The following is an 18,095-nucleotide window of genomic DNA, read 5'->3' on the forward strand; positions in this document are numbered from 1 at the left end:
ACGGAAGTGCCGTCTGCATCTTTTGTGACCCCATTGAAGTGTATGGATCCGCATCTGAGCCGCAAAAAAATGCTGCTCCAATGCAGACCCAAACAACAGTTGTGTGCATGAGGCCTTACTGGGGGAGTCCATGGGTGTCATATATTTCAGGGTCGTCTGGCCAACAATAGTCACAAAGGGCATTTGTGCGACTATTTAAACGCACTTGCAACAATATTTTGTGACTTGGATGTTTTTATGCCAAGTAAGACAGATGAGTGGGGGACTCCTGCCGCTCCGGGCTGTTAGAGCCGGGTTCTCGCTGCACAGGGACCTTTTTTACGGTGGTCCAGCCTAAGGCCCCTTAGTGACCGCCGTAAAAAGGCGTATGGGTGGTCACTAAGGGGTTAAAGGCTTCCGTTTTGACTTCCGTGTTATGAATTCCGCTATTTTCCGTTATAACCATGTTATAACGGAAAACAATAACGGAATCCATAATGGTGATGTAAACCCGGCCTGAGACAGTTTTACTTTACACCAGTTTTGATAAATCCGTTTTGTAACCTTATTTATGACAAGGCGCACACCTCGTGGGGGAGATTTATCAAAACTGGTGTAACATAAAACTGGCTTAGTTGCCCCTAGCAACCAGTCAGATTCCACCTTTCATTTTTTAAAGCTCCTTTTGAAAAATGTGGAATTTGATTGGTTGCTATGGGCAACTAAGCCCGTTTTCCTTTACAGAGGTTTTGTTGTATGTTTATTCCACAGACCCGCAAAAAAGATATACATATTTTGCGGATAATAATAGAAAATTTCTACAGGAGGTGGAAAGAAAATGTGAGCTTTCACACAGCCAGCATCTGTGCTTGCACAGTCATGTACATGAGGCTGTATCCGTTTTGTGGTCCGCAAGTCGTGGATCCGCAAAACACATATCCTGCTCGTGTGCATGCCAGCATTTATTTTTTTACTTCTGTAGAAATATACTATCCTTCAGTGATGGCCAGTTCACCGCGTTCGCCTGCGAACACATGCGGGCTGCCATCTTAACTCACAAGTCCGGCGATGCACAGGTAAGTCCTTACCTGTGCCTGTATCGGGAGCCGGTCTGAAACAAATGCGGTCACCGGGAGCAGGCAGTTCCGAGAACAGCCCGATGAAGGCCCCCGGCGGCTGTTCTCGGAACTGCCTGCTCCCGGTGACCGCATTTGTTTCAGACCGGCTCGTGCACAGGCACGGGTAAGGACTTACCTGTGCATCGCCGGACTTGTGAGTTAAGATGACAGCCTGCATGTGTTTGCGGGTGAACACGGTGAACTGGCCATCACTGCTATCCTTGTCCACAAAACAGACAAGAATAGGGCATGTTCTGTCTTTTTTGCAAGGCTACAGAACGGACATATGGACATATCGTGTGCTGTCCGCATCTTTTGTTGCCCCCTTGAAATGAATGGGCCTGCATCCGATCCTCAAAAAAAGCGGATCGGATGCAGACCAAAACTACGGTCATATGAGGCCTTATGTGCATATTATATTTGGGAAAATCTTATACATTTTGTTGCTGCTGTAAATACTGCAGATTTTGCCCACGCAGTTCTGCTGTGGAAAATCCTCTCTAGGGGGACTTTCACACTAGCGTTATTCTTTTCCGGTACTGAAATACGGTAAAGGGTCTCAATACTGGAAAAAAAGCTTCTGTTTTGTCCCAATGCATTCTGAATGGAAAGCAATCCATTCAGAATGCATCAGGATGTCTTCCGTTCCTTGTAGGCATTTGACCAGATAAAATACCGCAGCTTGTCGCGTATTTTATTCCGGCCAAAATTCCGGAACACTACTGCACTTGCCGGAATTAATTTCCATTGAAATGTACCAAGTGTTCCGGAAATTGACGCATCGCTGGAACCGGTTTCCGGGTCTGCGCATGCGCAGTTCTTTCTAGCTTTGAAAAAATTAAATACCGGATCCGTTATTCCGGACGATACCGGAAAAATGGACCTGGTATTTTATTGAATAAGGCTACATGCACACGAACGTTGCTTGTTTCAGTGTCCGTTCTGTCTTTTGTGCGGATAGTATGCGGACCCATTCATTTCAATGGGTCCGCAAAAAACGCGGACAGCACACCGTGTGCTGTCCGCATCAGTATGTCCGTTCCTTTGCCCCGTAAACAAAATAGTGCATGTCCTATTTTTTTCTAGTTTGCGGACAAGGATAGGCATTATCACAATGGATCCGAAAAAAAAACAGATCCGTAAAATAAAACGGATGCCATACGGAACGTCATTCGTTTTTTTTTCCGGATCCACAATTTGTGGACCGCAAAACACATACAGTCATGCGCATGTAGCCTAAGTCTAACTGATCCGGAAAAAAAAAGATATCCGTTTGCATACAGATTTCCAGATCAGGCAGGCAGTTCCGGCAACGGTGGGATTTTTATTTTATTAGGCTATTCCTAGCCATCTGGGCAATCCCGCAGATCATCCCCCAACCCACCTTGTACTTGTTCCGCTACTTGCAGGTTGCACGGGCATGAGTTCAGAACTTCAGTTACTTCGGTCCTAAGTTCAGAACTCATGCCCGCGCAGCCTGCAAGTAGCAGAACAAGTACAAGGGGGGTTGATGGGTTCCAACTTCTGTGATTAGCTTATAGTTGGGGGGTTTGCTTCATTTTAAATTAGGCTGACCATAGCTTAAGATGATCTGTGGGGTTGCCCAGACGGCTAGGCCCTTCACTGTAGTTAGTTATTAACCCCTTTCAGCAGTCCCCCATTCACTGAATGACACCATGAAAAGGAAATTTCCCTTGTTTGGGATGTTGTAACTGTGGAAATCTAGTGAAGGGTGATACATGTACTCACCCACAGAGTGGCGAGGTGTATAGGATTAAAGAAAGATATACATGTAGGTCAGACTATGTGGTATATACAATAACATGTCCATGCAGCTTGATGTATATAGGAGAAACGACTATGGAGGTGAGGGAGGGAATCAACCAGCATAAAAGTACGATTAGAAAGGAGATTATGGAGTTACCGATACCGAAACATTTTATAGAGAAAGGACACTCTGTAAACCAGTTGAGGTTTAGGGTCATTAATTCCGTGCCCCCATTACGTAGGGGTGGGGATAGGGAAGCCCAAAGAAGGAACTCCGATGGATTCACACGCTGCAGACATTACAGCCGAGGGGTTTGAATGTAGAATACAACGTGAGTCACCTATGATGCCCCTGTTATCCTTGTATGGTTTTGTCCTGGGTATATGGGATTTTCTGGGGGGATGTTAATGTATTTTTATAACATTAGAACATGGTACTATGGTGTATTGTATTAAGTAACGTAATCACTAAATGATAAATGTATATATATGCTAATATTGGGTTATGTTTTAGTTTTGTAGTGAGCTGCGGAATGGTGGCAATATGCGCATGTCTCTACAGCAAATACACTTTGACAGGGGCAGGATGTTGGTGATGTGTATGGATATCCTGATATGTACTAGAACAAACATGGAATAGGAGCCAGTTTATGTGCAGTAAGCCAGATTGGGGTTATGCACACTGGCGCAATAATATGCACTGACTGTGTCAGGTGTAGGTAATAGTTAATAGTTTTTGTTCGTGACGCCAATTGCAGCTTGCGCAGGTACTGTAGCAGAGCCCTTTAAGGTGTTGCAACTCACGTACCAGGTGAGGAATGCCAGAGTGGGGTAATGTCTCTGTGTAGTGTCAACGGTGTCTCCTACCTTGGTACGGCTGGACTCCTGGATCCTGGCTCACTTGCAATAAATTGAGTGTTGCTAGTAGGAGTGATTGAGGAATGAATGAGATCCAGACTTGAAGTATAATTCAACTTGTCTTTACTGAAGGCAGCATAAATCCATATGAGTTACAGCATTAGTCTTGTGGGTCCCAGCAGGTATTGGCAATATGTGGCAGGGATCAATATCTCTTCTGCTTCTTATCATATGCCTGGAGAATATGGCAGGAATCTATCTTCTGCTCTGTCTATCTTCTGCTTGATGTGGGCCTGACTAGCTGAGGAGAAATGTGGATTCTCCTGGTCTCTGGATAAGTACTCACAGTTATGCTCACAGGGAATGCTGTTCCTGGAGGTGGCTGCTGCTTGTCAACCAGCTGAAGCTAAAGGCTCAGACTGGGAATGGAGATCTTTGGCCTCAGACGAGGCACGATCCTGGGTTTGTATCCCTAGAAATGGGAGTTCCTACCAACACAGCCTTTCCCAAGCAGTGGTAGCTGGTACACTAACTAGAACTTCCTCTCCTCCCCATGAGGCAGGATGTGGGAACATTCCACACCTCCTCACAGAGGGGGGAGTTAAACTGGAATGCACTATTCCAGTTTAAAAAACACTAAACTGACACTAGGTTCCTGGTCACACATTGCTGCCACCTGCTGGTGTACATAGAAAACTACAGCAAATATATAAAACAGGCCTAGAAAATGTACATAATGAAGGATGCAATGTTAGATTACACAGGATGACAATATACATACACTTAACAGGTGGTAGCGGGGTAAAAAAGTTTAGTAACATAACTCTGGGATGTTACATATGGACAAGATCCACGGATGTGAAATCGCTGTGGAAGGAGTGAATATTTGACTCCCTCACATTGCGGTGTACATGAGAGCATATATAATGTGAAAACAGGGATTGTTATGCCGCTGTCCCTGTCAATAAAGTTGTGTGAAAACCATAAAAAAGGGATGTGACATGCGCAGTAGGAGATACTGAGACGCAATGAGCGGAGACATGCGCAGTGGATCGTCAGGGACGCTGAGGAGACAGGCGGTGGCAGCCATACTGCAGCTCACATATGCACTATTGTTGGTGAGAAGAACATGTATAAAGTGGTTTATTATATGGGATAATACTATATTATGATATATGAAAATGTTGGCACAACCCCTTGTGGGAGGTATATATGCTCACAATTTGTGGATTTTAGTATGGCTTGAGAAAGGCTTATGTGAAGCCGAATGTTGCCTGTCTGCTGTGTTGGTTGGAAATAAATCTTGCACAAAGGAAGACGCTGGTCACGTTTCATCTGTATTCTTATGTCTATTATTGACAGCGGAAAAGAGTCTTACTGCAGGTGACTGCGACGCTTCCAAAAACTTGGCACATTGGCGCTGTCCTTGAAATATATTTCTCACATCACAAAGAAAGTCAGAAGCCAGAGCTATCTTCTTAAAGGATAATAAAATGTCATCTCTAGGAACACCTTGATCTATCTCTTCCTCCATCTGGAGAAGCCATGATCTAAGGTTCTTAGCGACCGCATAGGAAGCTAGTGCTGCTTTAGACTGGCCTGAGGCTGCGGGATAACTGCGGGGTAGGGCTTCTCTATCCTCTTATCCATTGGGTCTGTAAAATTAGATCCATCTGCACTTGGAACCAATGTGCGTCTGAACAATTTCGAAATAGCTACGTCAACCTTGGGGGGCTCTCCCCACTGTCTTTCCTCCTGGACTTGAATCTCTTGTTAAATATCGGCCCCTTATCTGGCGTCTTCCATTCGTTGATCATAAGCTTTTTCACCAGGGGGTCAACTGTAAATGCTCTAGATTTCTTAGGGATACCGTCATCTCCGACTATTTCAGTCTATACTACACACTCAAGAGATTTAAACAATCTTGACATTTTCTGTAACGGAAATAAATTCATTTCCTGATTACTCTCTTCTGATTCTGAGGAGTTAATCTCATCTATGACCTTTTATTCTTCAAACATTTTGGACTCTCTGGGAGAAGAATCCATTCTCTCAATAGTAGCCCACGATCTCAACTATGCCTGCGAAGCTCCGATTTCATTATCCTTGAACTGTTTAAACGCATCATGTACAAAGTCCTTCATCCATAATAGCATGTCTTTATTGGATAAAGGCTGATCCTCTAGAGGAAAGTCATTTGCTCTGCAATTCAAGCAGAAGTAAAAACCACTGCCATCTGGCAGGGGGGTGTTACACGATCTGCAGGATATATGCTTTCGCTTTCCAGCGGACTTTCTGCAGTTGAGCCTCTATCTTCAGAACCATGAGACATTATTCTACAATAGAGCAGAGAGCATTTGTTTAATCTGCTCCATTGTGACCGTAATTGCTGAAAAATTACGTTATAAACAAAACAGACTGCAATAAAGAACTCTTTCTATAGTGTAGTATCAGCATGTAGTGATATAAAATATCCAATAGATGGCAGCAGACTACCTGCCTACTGGCAGATAGAAAAAAGATGAATACTTCACTACACCTGAAAAAGAAACATTTTACATTGAAGGCAATACGTAGCGAAGTAAGGATAGCATACCTAGTAGGAGTGTGGCAAAAGGGCGGCAGAGCGGCGTGAATGACGGACGCCGGCAACTTTTTATCCCTCCCTCCCCCCTGCAAGGCCGCACGCGTAAGATGCACGCACGTGCCTAACCACACTCCAACCTGAACGCAGGGATTCAAATTAAATAAATACTTCCCAACATGTCCCCTTCTCCAGAAGGATGTCCTCTCCCAGGAAGGACAGAAAAAAAACACAATAGGAGGGACTAAGTGAGGCAGGTTTATAAGATCTGAATTAAATTGATTAATTGACATCTCCTGTCCTATGTTTTCAGGAGGATTAGAAATCCCCATGGGTGCTGCTGCAGAAGGACGACAAGGAAAGTATAAAAACTGGGCTTGTTTGTGTAAGGGTCAGCCCCTAGAATACTGTTCTTGGAACAGATATCTACTATCTGGTGATGAGAGTTTTTGGAACCGCGCTGCTCTGGACTATAATCTCCGGTCAATAGTGGATGGTGCCAGGCTCCAACACCTTTCCTTTCCACCCAAAAAAGGTCCAATCTTCCACAGATGGTTTCCTCTATAGGGTTCAAGGAAATTGATACAATAGTGAAGCACCCTTTGGCATATATCAATAGATACAATCGTCTGGTTTCTGCAGAAACCAGACGATTGTATCTATTGATATATGCCTTTTGTTGATCGACTCTTGTGAGTACAATAAAACCTTTTAATAACATCAAGCCAAAGGGTGCTTCACTATTGTATCAATTTCCTTGAACCCTATAGAGGAAACCATCTGTGGAAGATTGGACCTTTTTTGGGTGGAAAGGAAAGGTGTTGGAGCCCGGCACCATCCACTATTGACCGGAGATTATAGTCCAGAGCAGCGCGGTTCCAAAAACTCTCATTACTTGCATTTCCAGTGTGATACACCTACCACACTACTCCGGAACCAGCAGCAGCACAAGCAATTTGTCCGTGTGAGGATACAGGACTGACTTTTTTATTGTTGATTTAATCTACTATCTGGTGTTACATAGACTGTGATGACTTATTTTAGCCATTAGAGGTCGCTCTGGCTCTGAGTAGAGGAAGCTGAACTTTTTCTGAGATGCACAAGAGGTAAGAAGTTCCCGGGGTTTGAGTCCTGGCTGGAGGCGTGTGTGTGCCCTGGTAGCTGTGAGGATGGCTGCCATGTTAGGAGCCAAGTAAAGGCTACTGATAGGACAAGGAGCTTGACTGATGGAGTCCTGAGAAGCTGGCTATGTTTGAGACAGGCCAAGATAGACTCTTAACTGAAGTGCTTCAGCTGTGACCCAGAGAAAGAGACTGCACAGTGTGTTCCAGAGGAGTGGGACCGTGTGTCAGAGACCAGTACAAGCCGGATCTTTCCTGCCAGAGCTCAAACTAGGTGAAGATCTGCATCTGCTGTAACCAGAGAGAGAAAAACAGACAAGCAAGTGACTGGACCTGGAGCCAGGCTGCATCTTATTGGATCTAGGAGAATCTGCAGAACTGTGAATGACACCGGTGCTTTTCTGTGATAGGTTATAGAGTCAGGGACTTAGTCAGCATGCTGTAGAAGCGTCCCCTGGATATCAGGGCTAGATAGGAAATAAGTGTTGAGAGTAGCTTGTAAGCTTACTGTTTGCTGTTTAGCTTATTCTGTGTCTATGCAAAATTCCTGTACCATTGTTGATGATTTATTTTCACCTGTTCATCCCATTCCTGTCATTGACCCATTGTGCCTCTGGTGTGGTGGTACTGTACTGTTATTCAGGTTTTCCGGCAGTTTCATTTTGCTCCTTAATAAAGCCGGTTTTTGCTTCAGTCTCCTTGTCCGCTGTGCTGTACTTGAATACAGCCTTGCGGTCTCTTCCTCGCCTGACCACTACATGATAGAACAGAGGCTTTTTTGGGTTTCCCTAAAGTCTTTTTTAGCCATATTATTCCGTTTCAGCCTCACATTTAGATTCATTATACTAAGAAGCAGGTGGTGTATCCTTTCTGTGAAATCTGCCAGCAATGTAATGATGTGACATCCTTTCCTTTATGTCCCACTATGTTTGTTTTCAGCTCTGGAGCTCACAGGACAGATAAGGAGACTGTTGTTTTAACAGGATTAATATCTCAGCTAGCTTCCACTCCCCCTATTTCCTTGGAGTCTTTCGAGTCTTTGTTACTAGGGACAGATCTTGCCTGACAACAGAGAGTGGACTGCAAATTAGGTGGAAGTGAGACCCCTAGTGGCCGTGACTTGACAGTTTATTTATTTATTATTTATTCATTTAGAAATTTGCTAGTTACACCCTTCTCTATTAAATGAAAGTGCAGTTACTAACTACTGGTCAGAAGCTTTCATTTTGGGGTCTAATAATTTGGGGTTTTGGCATAGGGGGTTGTATTTATTTAAGGAGTATGGTCTGGGGTCTGTATTCTGTAAATTCAGACCCCAAAATAAGTACAGCCCCTAAAAGAGACGATTACTCTTACCGGTAATTGGATTTTCCAATAGCCTCCACAACGGCACTCCAGGAGGGTGTCCCCGCCTCCCCAGGACAGGAAACAACGTAGAAGCTCAAGTTTAAAAGGCCCCCTCCCCTTAGCTGCTTCAGTTAATGATATAGGACTCGGTTAGTTAGTTCCAGAACTGTATTGATATAATGACATAACATAAATAACATAATACTCTCACATTAATTATACAACTTGGGTAGGGAATCCAGTGCTGTTGTCGAGGCTATTGGAAAATCCAATTACCAGTAAGAGTAATCGTCTCTTTTCCCTGGCGCCTCCACAACGGAACTCCAGGAGGATTAATAGAGAAATAAACTCTAGGGTGGGACTACTACAGATAAGACTTTTCTGCCATATGACAACTCATAATTTTTGAGTACATCTAATTTATAATGTTTAAAGAAAGTATTTGGATTTTTCCATGTGGCTGCTCTACATATTTGTTCTACTGAGGCAGAGGCGTTTTCCGTCCATGAGGCCAACACGGCTCTGGTAGAGTGTGCTTTGATCCCTTTAGGAGGGGTCAAGCTTCTCTACAGGTACCAGAATTCGATGGTTTTCCGGATCCATCTGGATATAGTGCTCTTGCTTGCCGCTGATCCCGTGTGCTGGCTTTGATACTGGAGATGGTCCGATTTTCTGAATGTCGCTGAGACTTCCAGGTAAGTTAGTAGACATCTTCTGACATCCAGGTTATGGAATTTTCTCTCCAAGTTAGAGGTTGGATCTTCACAGACGGATGGGAGTGACACCTCCTGTTCGTGGTGGAAATTTGAAGCCACCTTGGGTAGAAACATTGGGATGTGTCTAAGAATAATACGGTCCTCTAATACTGTGAGATAGGGTGCTTTACAGGAGAATGCCTGAATCTCACCTTCCCTTTTGGCTGATGTTATTGCCAGCAGAAAGGCAGTCTTTAGGGATAAATGTTTAAGAGAGATCTCCTCTAAAGGCTCAAAGGGTGCTTCCATTAGAACCTCTAATACTAGATTCAGGTCCCAAGGGGGAATGGTCGAATGAATAAATAGGCATTTTCTGAATGCTCCTTTTATGAATCTCTTTATTAATGGTAGGTCTGCCAATTTCACATCGAGGAAGCTACTTAATGCTGAGACCTGCACCTTTATGGTGTTGGGCCTGAGACCTTTGTCAAGACCTGCCTGTAAAAAGTCCAGTATGAGTGGAATATTAGCTTCCTGATTGTGGTATATTCTGTCTCCTGCAAATCCTAGGAATGTTTCCCATGTTCTTTTGTAGATCCGTGAGGTAGAGGGCTTTTTACTGCATAGTAGGGTAGATATTACGGATTCTGATAGGCCTCTTTGCTGTAAATGGGCCCATTCACTTTCCATGCGGTTAAGTGAAGACTTGCTACCTCTGGATGGAGTACCGGGCCCTGATGTAGTAGCCATGACGGGAGAGACCAGTATTGACCTGCCGACAGATTGTAGAGGAGGGGAAACTAGGACCTTTTTGGCCACAATGGAGCAATTAATATTAGTTGTGCTTTCTCTTCTATTACCTTTATTAGCACCTTCGGAATTATATTGTACGGGGGAAATGCATACAGGAGATCTTTCAGCCATGGACAGGACAGGGCGTCCACCATTAGTGGGTGATCCCTGGAGAGGGAACCGAATAACTCGAGTTGTCTGTTCTTCTGATTTGCAAAGAGATCCACTTTTGGTAACCCCCATTTGAGAGCTATTTAATTGAACATGTTGGGATCTAATGACCATTCTCCCACTTTTAGAACCTCTCTGCTGAGATAGTCTGCTATTCTGTTTTCCTCGCCTTTCAGATGGACCGCTACCAGGGACTTTATATTTTTTTCTGCCCAGCTGAAGATCTCCCCTGACAACTTTTGTAGTTCTTTGCTTCTGGTACCTTCTTGTTGATTTAGGTAGGCTACGGTGGTAGCGTTGTCGGACAGTATTTTCACATGATGGGTTTTTACGTATGGAAGAAGATGTGTTAGTACCTCCTGTACTGCCGACAGTTCTCTTACATTTGAAGAGGCTGCTGACATCTCTGAGCTCCAGGTGCCCTGAATTACCTGACTTCCTGTATGGCCTCCCCAGCTTCAGCTGCTGGCGTCAGTTGTTATAATGATCTGATTTGCCAGTTGCCAAAAAACTCCTTTTTGGTGATTTCTCTTTACCTTCCACCAAAAGAGAGATATTTTTACTTTTAATGGAATTTCTACCCTCTTGTTTAGGGAGCTTTGCTCTCCGTCCCAGGATTCCAGGAGAAAACTTTGTAACATTCTTGTGTGATGCTGGGCCCATCGCACTGCGGGAATAGTGGATGTGAGATGTCCTAACAGTCTCATGATGTCCCTTATGGTCACTCTATTTGCTTCGCAGAATTTGGAGATTTTTTGACTTATGCCTATCTGTTTTTCTGGGGGTAGAAAGGACATGAGATTGTATGAGTCTAGCAATATTCCTAGAATTTTTTTCTGCTGACTGGGAACCAGGTCGGATTTTGGGGTATTTATTAGCCAGCCTAACTCGGTCAGTTTCTCCTGCACCAGCTGCAGATGCCCCTGGAGATCCTGAAGAGATGAGCCCGCTATCAGGAGGTTGTCTAAGTATGGAACTACTAGGATACCTTGAAGGTGTAGAAACCCTGTCACCTCGGCCATGATTTTTGAGAAAATTCTTGGGGTTGACAATATCCCAAAGGGAAGGGCCTGGAATTGAAAGTGAAACTCCTGACCTCTTAGAAGAAGGGCTATCCTGAGGTATTTCTGGTATGCTCTGTGTATGGGAACATGGTAATATGCGTTCGCAAGGTCTATGGTTACCATGTAGCAATTGCGGGATAGGAGATTCACTGTGGATCTGATCGACTCCATTTTAAATCTTTTGTAGGTCATGTATTTGTTTAGTTTTTTTTAAATTGATTATTAGCCTGAAGGATTTGTTGGGTTTTTGGATAAGGAATATGGGGGAAATAAAACCCCTGCCTCTCCTGACCTCCTGGAACTGGAACAATTACTCCCTTTTTTAGGAGAGATGATATCTCTAATTCTAAGGCATGTTGACTTCCCGGTTTTCTTAATGGTTTGTTGATAGAGAAATGCTCCGGAGGAGCCGTATCGAATTCTAGCTTGTACCCCATGGATATGGTGTTTATAATCCAAGGAGCGGACGAGATCTTTTCCCAGGCCTTGGCAAACATTCTTAGCCTGCCACCTACTTGGTGCCTGGCGTCATTGACCGGGCTTAGAGGTGGATTCGGGGTTAAATAGAAACCCCCTCCCTCTCCCTCTGGAGGATTGCCATTTACTAATGTTGTCCTTCCTCTTCTGGTCCGTTCTATTTCTCCTTTGGTTCCGAAAGGACCGACGCTGCTGAATGAATTTCGATTCTGAAGGAAACCCTTTCTTTTTGTCTGACGCTTTCTCTAAAATGTCCTCAAGGACTGACCCAAACAGCTTATCCCCCTCACACGGAATGGCGCATAGCCTACTCTTTGAGCTGGTGTCACCGGACCAAGATCTAAGCCACACAGCTCTTCTTGTGGAATTGGAGAGGGCTGCAGATCTAGCCGAGAGCTTCACCAGATCTGCCGATGCATCTGACAAGAAATGACAGGCCTGCTTTAGGGTAGGTATTGAGGCCAGGATCTCTTCCCTAGAAGTCCCCACTGCTAGGTGTGCTTCTAATTGGTTTAGCCATACTGACAGGGCTCTTGATGTGCATGTAGCTGCTATACTGGGCCTAAGCATGGCTGTGTTTGTTTCCCATGCTCGCTTTAATAGTCCCTCACATTTCTTATCCATGGGATCTTTAAGCACGCCCATGTCCTCAAAGGGAAGAGACGTCTTTTTAGATATTCTGGCGACAGACGCATCAATTTTAGGTGTCTTGTCCCACCGAACTGAATCCTCCTCAGTAAATGGGTATTTCCTTTTAAAGGAGGCTGATATTAAATTATTTTTCTCAGGATCTTTCCATTCTTTTTTAATTAATGTCTTAATATTACTATGGACTGGAAAAACTTTCCTTTTTTTCTCCCCCAGCCCCTGGAACATTCTGTCCTGCACGGACTGAGGTTCTTTGGTCTCTTCAATTTTCATTGTGGCCCTAATGGTCCTTAACAGCCTTTCGGTTTCTTCTGGGCTACAAAGGGGTCTTCCTGATTCCTCATCAGAGGATTCAGATTCCTCAAGGGATACTACCTCTCCCTCCTCAGAATCAGGCTCCGGCAGATGGTCCGACACCTGAGATCTTTGCGAGGTGGAGGGCTGAGGAGAACACGGAGGGAGTCTAGTATCAATTGCAGATTTCACCTCCTCTTTATTCATATCACAAATTGATTCTAGGAGAGAGGGTGATTCCTCCGCCACTATTTTGTCCGTACACTTAGGACACAGTGATTTTTTGGATTTAGAGGGTAGGGATTTTTTGCACATTGCGCATCTTATCTTAGACAAAGATTCCCCAGATCTTCTGGTGCTGGTGTCCTTGCCCTGAAAGATAATATTTAAATCCTCTTTAGGGCTTGTAACAGGACTACTCTACCACCAGCACCACACCAGTGAGGGAATAGAGGTGTGCACTCTCCCCCCCCCACCAAACAGGGTCAAAAACACACAGGAAGGAGGCTTACCGGGCTCTGGGCGGCAGGATCCACAGGCTTACGGGTCTCAGGAGCTTCTGCAGGAGCTGACATCTCACCCAGTGAAGCAGGACGCCGAACTACTCGCTTCCAGCTCTGTATCCACCAGTCCTCTGGCGTCACATGCCACCGGAAGTGACGTCGAGGACTGGCAAGGTTTAACTTCCGCCTGTGCGCACGCATGCGCGTGTGATCCCTCGTTCCTGCAGTAAGCTAAGGAACGTAGGCACGTGGCTGCCTTCTCAGACGGACTTACGCCTAAGGTACAGGGCAGTCAGTCAATCCCCGACCTCTGCATGGCCCTCCCGAATGGGGCAAATCACCAGGCAGTGGCGTAGCGTGGGTTGCCAGCACCCGGGGCAAGCCAAAAATAACCTCACTGTGACCTCCTGCGTCGGGTCTCGCGAGATGACGCGGCGCAGGAAGGCTCAGTGAGGCGTTCGTGACCGCCTGCGCCGGGACGCCACAAGCAGGGATGGAGAGAGGTAAGTATTTTTTTTTTTATGTTGCCTTACCTAATTGCAGAGGCTCTGGGGGCAGTATGGGGGGTGGGAGAGGACTGGAGCAGAAAGAGGCTATCCTATTCAATGGCATTGGCACAGTAATAAGAGGGTGGAGAGACGGCCATTATATTAATAACAAAGAGGGGGGGGCCATTATATTAATAACAAAGAGGGGGACATTATATTAATAACAAAGGGGGGCCATTACATTAATAATAAAGAGGGGGTCATTACATTAATAATAATATATTGGCCCCCTCTTTATTATTAATATAATGTCCCCCCCCCTCTTTGTTATTAATATAATGGCCGTCTCTCCACCCTCTTATTACTGTGCCAATGCCATTGAATAGGATAGCCTCTTTCTGCTCTAGTCCTCTCCCACCCCCCATACTGCCCCCAGAGCCTCTGCAATTAGGTAAGGCAACATAAAACAAAAATACTTACCTCTCTCCATCCCCGCTTGTGGCGCCCCGGCGCAGGCGGTCACGAATGCCTCACTGAGCCTTCCTGCGCCGCGTCATCTCGCGAGACCCGACGCAGGAGGTCACAGTGAGGTTATCGTGACCGAGTCCTGCATCGCTCTACTGCCTTATAGGCTTCAGGCCACTAGGCCTGAAGCCTATGAGGCATAACGGAGGGGACGGGGAGCCATAGGCTCCTGTAGTCCTCATTGAAATTTCGGCTGCCTGGCGCCCCCTGCAATTTGGCGCCCGGGGCAACGGCCCCTCTGCCCCCCCCCCCCCCCCACACTACGCCCCTGTCTCCAGGCCATGCGGAATGAACCCCCGCCATAGCAGGATTCCAAGGACAGGAAACAACAAAACTGAAGCAGGTAAGGGGGCCTTTTAAACTTGAGCTTCTACGTTGTTTCCTGTCCTGGGGAGGTAGGGACACCCTCCTGGAGTGCCGTTGTGGAGGCGCCGGGGAAAATAGAGGGTTAAAATGAATGCAGAGTAACAACAATGTATACTTGAACTGTGTATATTCTCACATCCCCCGCTGCACTGGTGCTGCTGTTGATCATGTCTATTCTCATGGTGCCATGCATGTGAATAAGTAAGAACACTTAAGGTGCTTTGAGCAAAGCATTGACAGAGTAATTTCAGGTGTCAGCACAGGAGATTTACCAAATTCAAGCACTACAGTGTGAGCCAAGATTTAAAGGGCTTCTCCTGGATTTTTGCACTGATGGCCTCTCCTTTGGATTGGTCATAAATATCAAATTGGCAAGGGTTCACGCTGCAGTAGCTATCTCCATCCACTGCACAGTTGTGTAGTTCCAGCGCTGGATCTACTGCAGAATAGTTGATCAGTGTTGTGCTAGGAGTTGGAATGACACTGATCCAATATTGATGACCTGTGTGTAGGCAGGGAGACATGTTACAGAACTCCTGCTCCAGCTAGGCAGCAGTGAGAGGTACCAACAGAAATTGGGTCACCAGGATAGACTCTGGAATTGCTGTGAGCCGTTGTAGTAACAGAACCAGTTGTTTAACATGTACACATTCTCTCCTAATCCTAGAATTCTCCTTTTTTGTACCAACCTTTAATGTGGTATAGTAAAGTCTAGATACTTAGCTTTATCCTGGTCCAATCTGGACTTTATCTCCTCATCGAGGCTGGGCAAATTAGGTTTGACAGAACTGATTCTACATAAACACATGCCAATACTAGTATATTGCATCATTATTTATATACTTCAAGAGCCTTCTAATATTTTATCTACAATAGGTTAAATTTCCCAGTATGGTTTCTGGGTCGCTTTCACACCTTTTTTAATATTGGTCCTCCCCTGCATAACGGAAACGGATCCGTTTTGCATCCCATGGACTTCTATTATGACGGAATAAATAGCGGAACGCCTCTAAAGGCATTCTGTTATGTATTTAGTCAAAGAATTGCGTTATGGTCAGTGGTTATGGAATCCATAACGCAATTCACCTTTTACCAGTAAACGAAGCGTGAATGAATTTTATGACCAGAAATTTGCTCATCTCTAATTGTCATTACAAGATGCATAACCCACCACATTAGACCTCAAATCCACATTGTGCTCCTCTACTCCTGAGCTCTGTTGTATGTCTAGGCAAAGGATAGGGCCACATGTTATAAAAAACCAAAAAGCACACAAGAGCTGGCTTTACATGCTGGGCATTGAAATGGTCTTCACTTTGCATCATCTGCTGCAAATTAATTTTTGCTAAACATTTGTTGGGTCAAAATGCTCACTACACCACTTGGTAAATACTATGGTTTCTAAAATAGGATCACTTCTTGAGGGGGGGGGGGGGGGGGAGGCGCCGGACACATTTTAACCTTAGACCCTCTGTCCTTGTTTGAACCTGCAGTTTGTCCAGTTTGTTCAAACAGCAGTTCATGTCCACATATGGATTTTCCCCTGAAGGACAATTTGGGGTGTTTTTCTCCAATTACCCCTTGTGAAAGTCATAAATAGGCAAAAGCAACATTTTATTTGGGGGGGGGGGGGGAATACATTTTCTTTTACATCCAAGTGTTTCTAAATTGTATGAAATGCCTGTTGGCTCAGAGCACTTAATACACCCCTCAATAAGTTCCTTGGAGACTCAGACAACCTACTGCCCAGAAGCCATCCCAGCAAAATTTGCTTTCCAAAAACCATATGGCGCTCCTTCCCTTTTGAGCCCTGTCATGTGCCCCTACAGCAGTTTATGACCACATATGCAGCACTTCTGTAAACTGCAGAATCAGGGTAATAGAATTTAATTTTCCTTTTTTGGACACCTAAAGGGTTAATAGTTTGGAAAGTTAGTTTAATAGTTTGAGGGCTGTCTAGAACGGGGTCACTTATGGATTGTTTCTATTATGTAAGCCCCTCAGTCACTTCATAACTGAATTGGTCCTTAAAGGGAACCGGTCACCTCCCACAACCATCTGAAGCTGCCAGCAGTACCTGCCAGTAGTAAGCAGTGTGTTTCTGATAATCATTTTCTTACTGAAGGCAGATGCGGCAAAAGCTCAGAAAACATTTTATCCCCTGCCAGCTCGCTTCTCTAGACATGCTTGAAGTGAAGCGGGTAGCGACCTCCTTGCTTCAAGTCAAGATAACCACGCCCCCTTTCCCTGCCTCTTCGCTGTGACTGACAGCTGGCAATTCGGCTGGCTTTGCCGAACTCTCTGCATAAGCGCTGTCAGTCACAGCGAAGGGGCAGAAAAAGGGGGCGCAGTGATGTGATACTAGTGAACTTAAAGCGCAGTAGAAGCCAGGACTTTGGGTGTCAATTTCTTAGCAAAAAGGCAAATCTGTTAATATAAGATTACTTAAAGGGGTTACCCCATAACTAATGTAAAAAGAGAAACCAGACATCATAGTACATGACAACCTCTTCTAACACAGCTAGAACCAGCCCTGTACCCCTACATGGATCCAGAGATCTCTCTTCATTGCCCCGCTAGATTTCCATCAAGCCGACAGCTCAAGGGGAGTGTCTTTTCTGCTGCAACTAAGGGGGTGTGTCCATGCTCTACCTATCACAACTCAGGTGGCAGATGAGGGGGTGGAACAAGCATGTTTCCTTCAGTGAGCGGTCAAACATAAGTGGCGCTAAAACTGTCTGCCAAATTTTCAATTACATGCAATTACAAAAGTATTCAGATCCAGGTGCTCTTTGAAAACTAGATTTTACTTAGGATATTTTTTATTTTTTTTTTAAAGTTTAGTTTACTTTTAAAGGTAGCAGTTCGTAAAATCTTTGCTACTTCAAATCTAAATGAAGCATCTAATATATAAAGCTGAGTGTATGTATGTCTGCTAAAGGAATCCACATAGTTGCCTTTACAATCACGAAATTTGTCACACAGGTATACTACGTGTCCAGGAAGATTTAGATCTCACTTCTTTAGGACATACCCTTCCTGAGATATTCCCAAAAAATGCATCAGCCAATAGAAGCTTGGTCCCATGATCCTTATTAGCCAATAGACGATTAGCCTCCACATACAGTTTTACTCCAGGTTTCCATGACAACCCAGCCATTTTTTAGTTACTGCTGTAGGTCAGCTTTAAAGGAAACCTGTCACCAGGATAAATCGCTATTGAAGTAAAGCCATGGCTTACCAGCGGTGGATGACACTGTTAAGGGAGCGGAGTGCTGTGGAGGTCATAGTTCAGGGG

Source organism: Bufo gargarizans, chromosome 2 (assembly GCF_014858855.1).
Source record: "Bufo gargarizans isolate SCDJY-AF-19 chromosome 2, ASM1485885v1, whole genome shotgun sequence".
In the NCBI taxonomy this organism is placed as follows: Eukaryota; Metazoa; Chordata; class Amphibia; order Anura; family Bufonidae; genus Bufo; species Bufo gargarizans.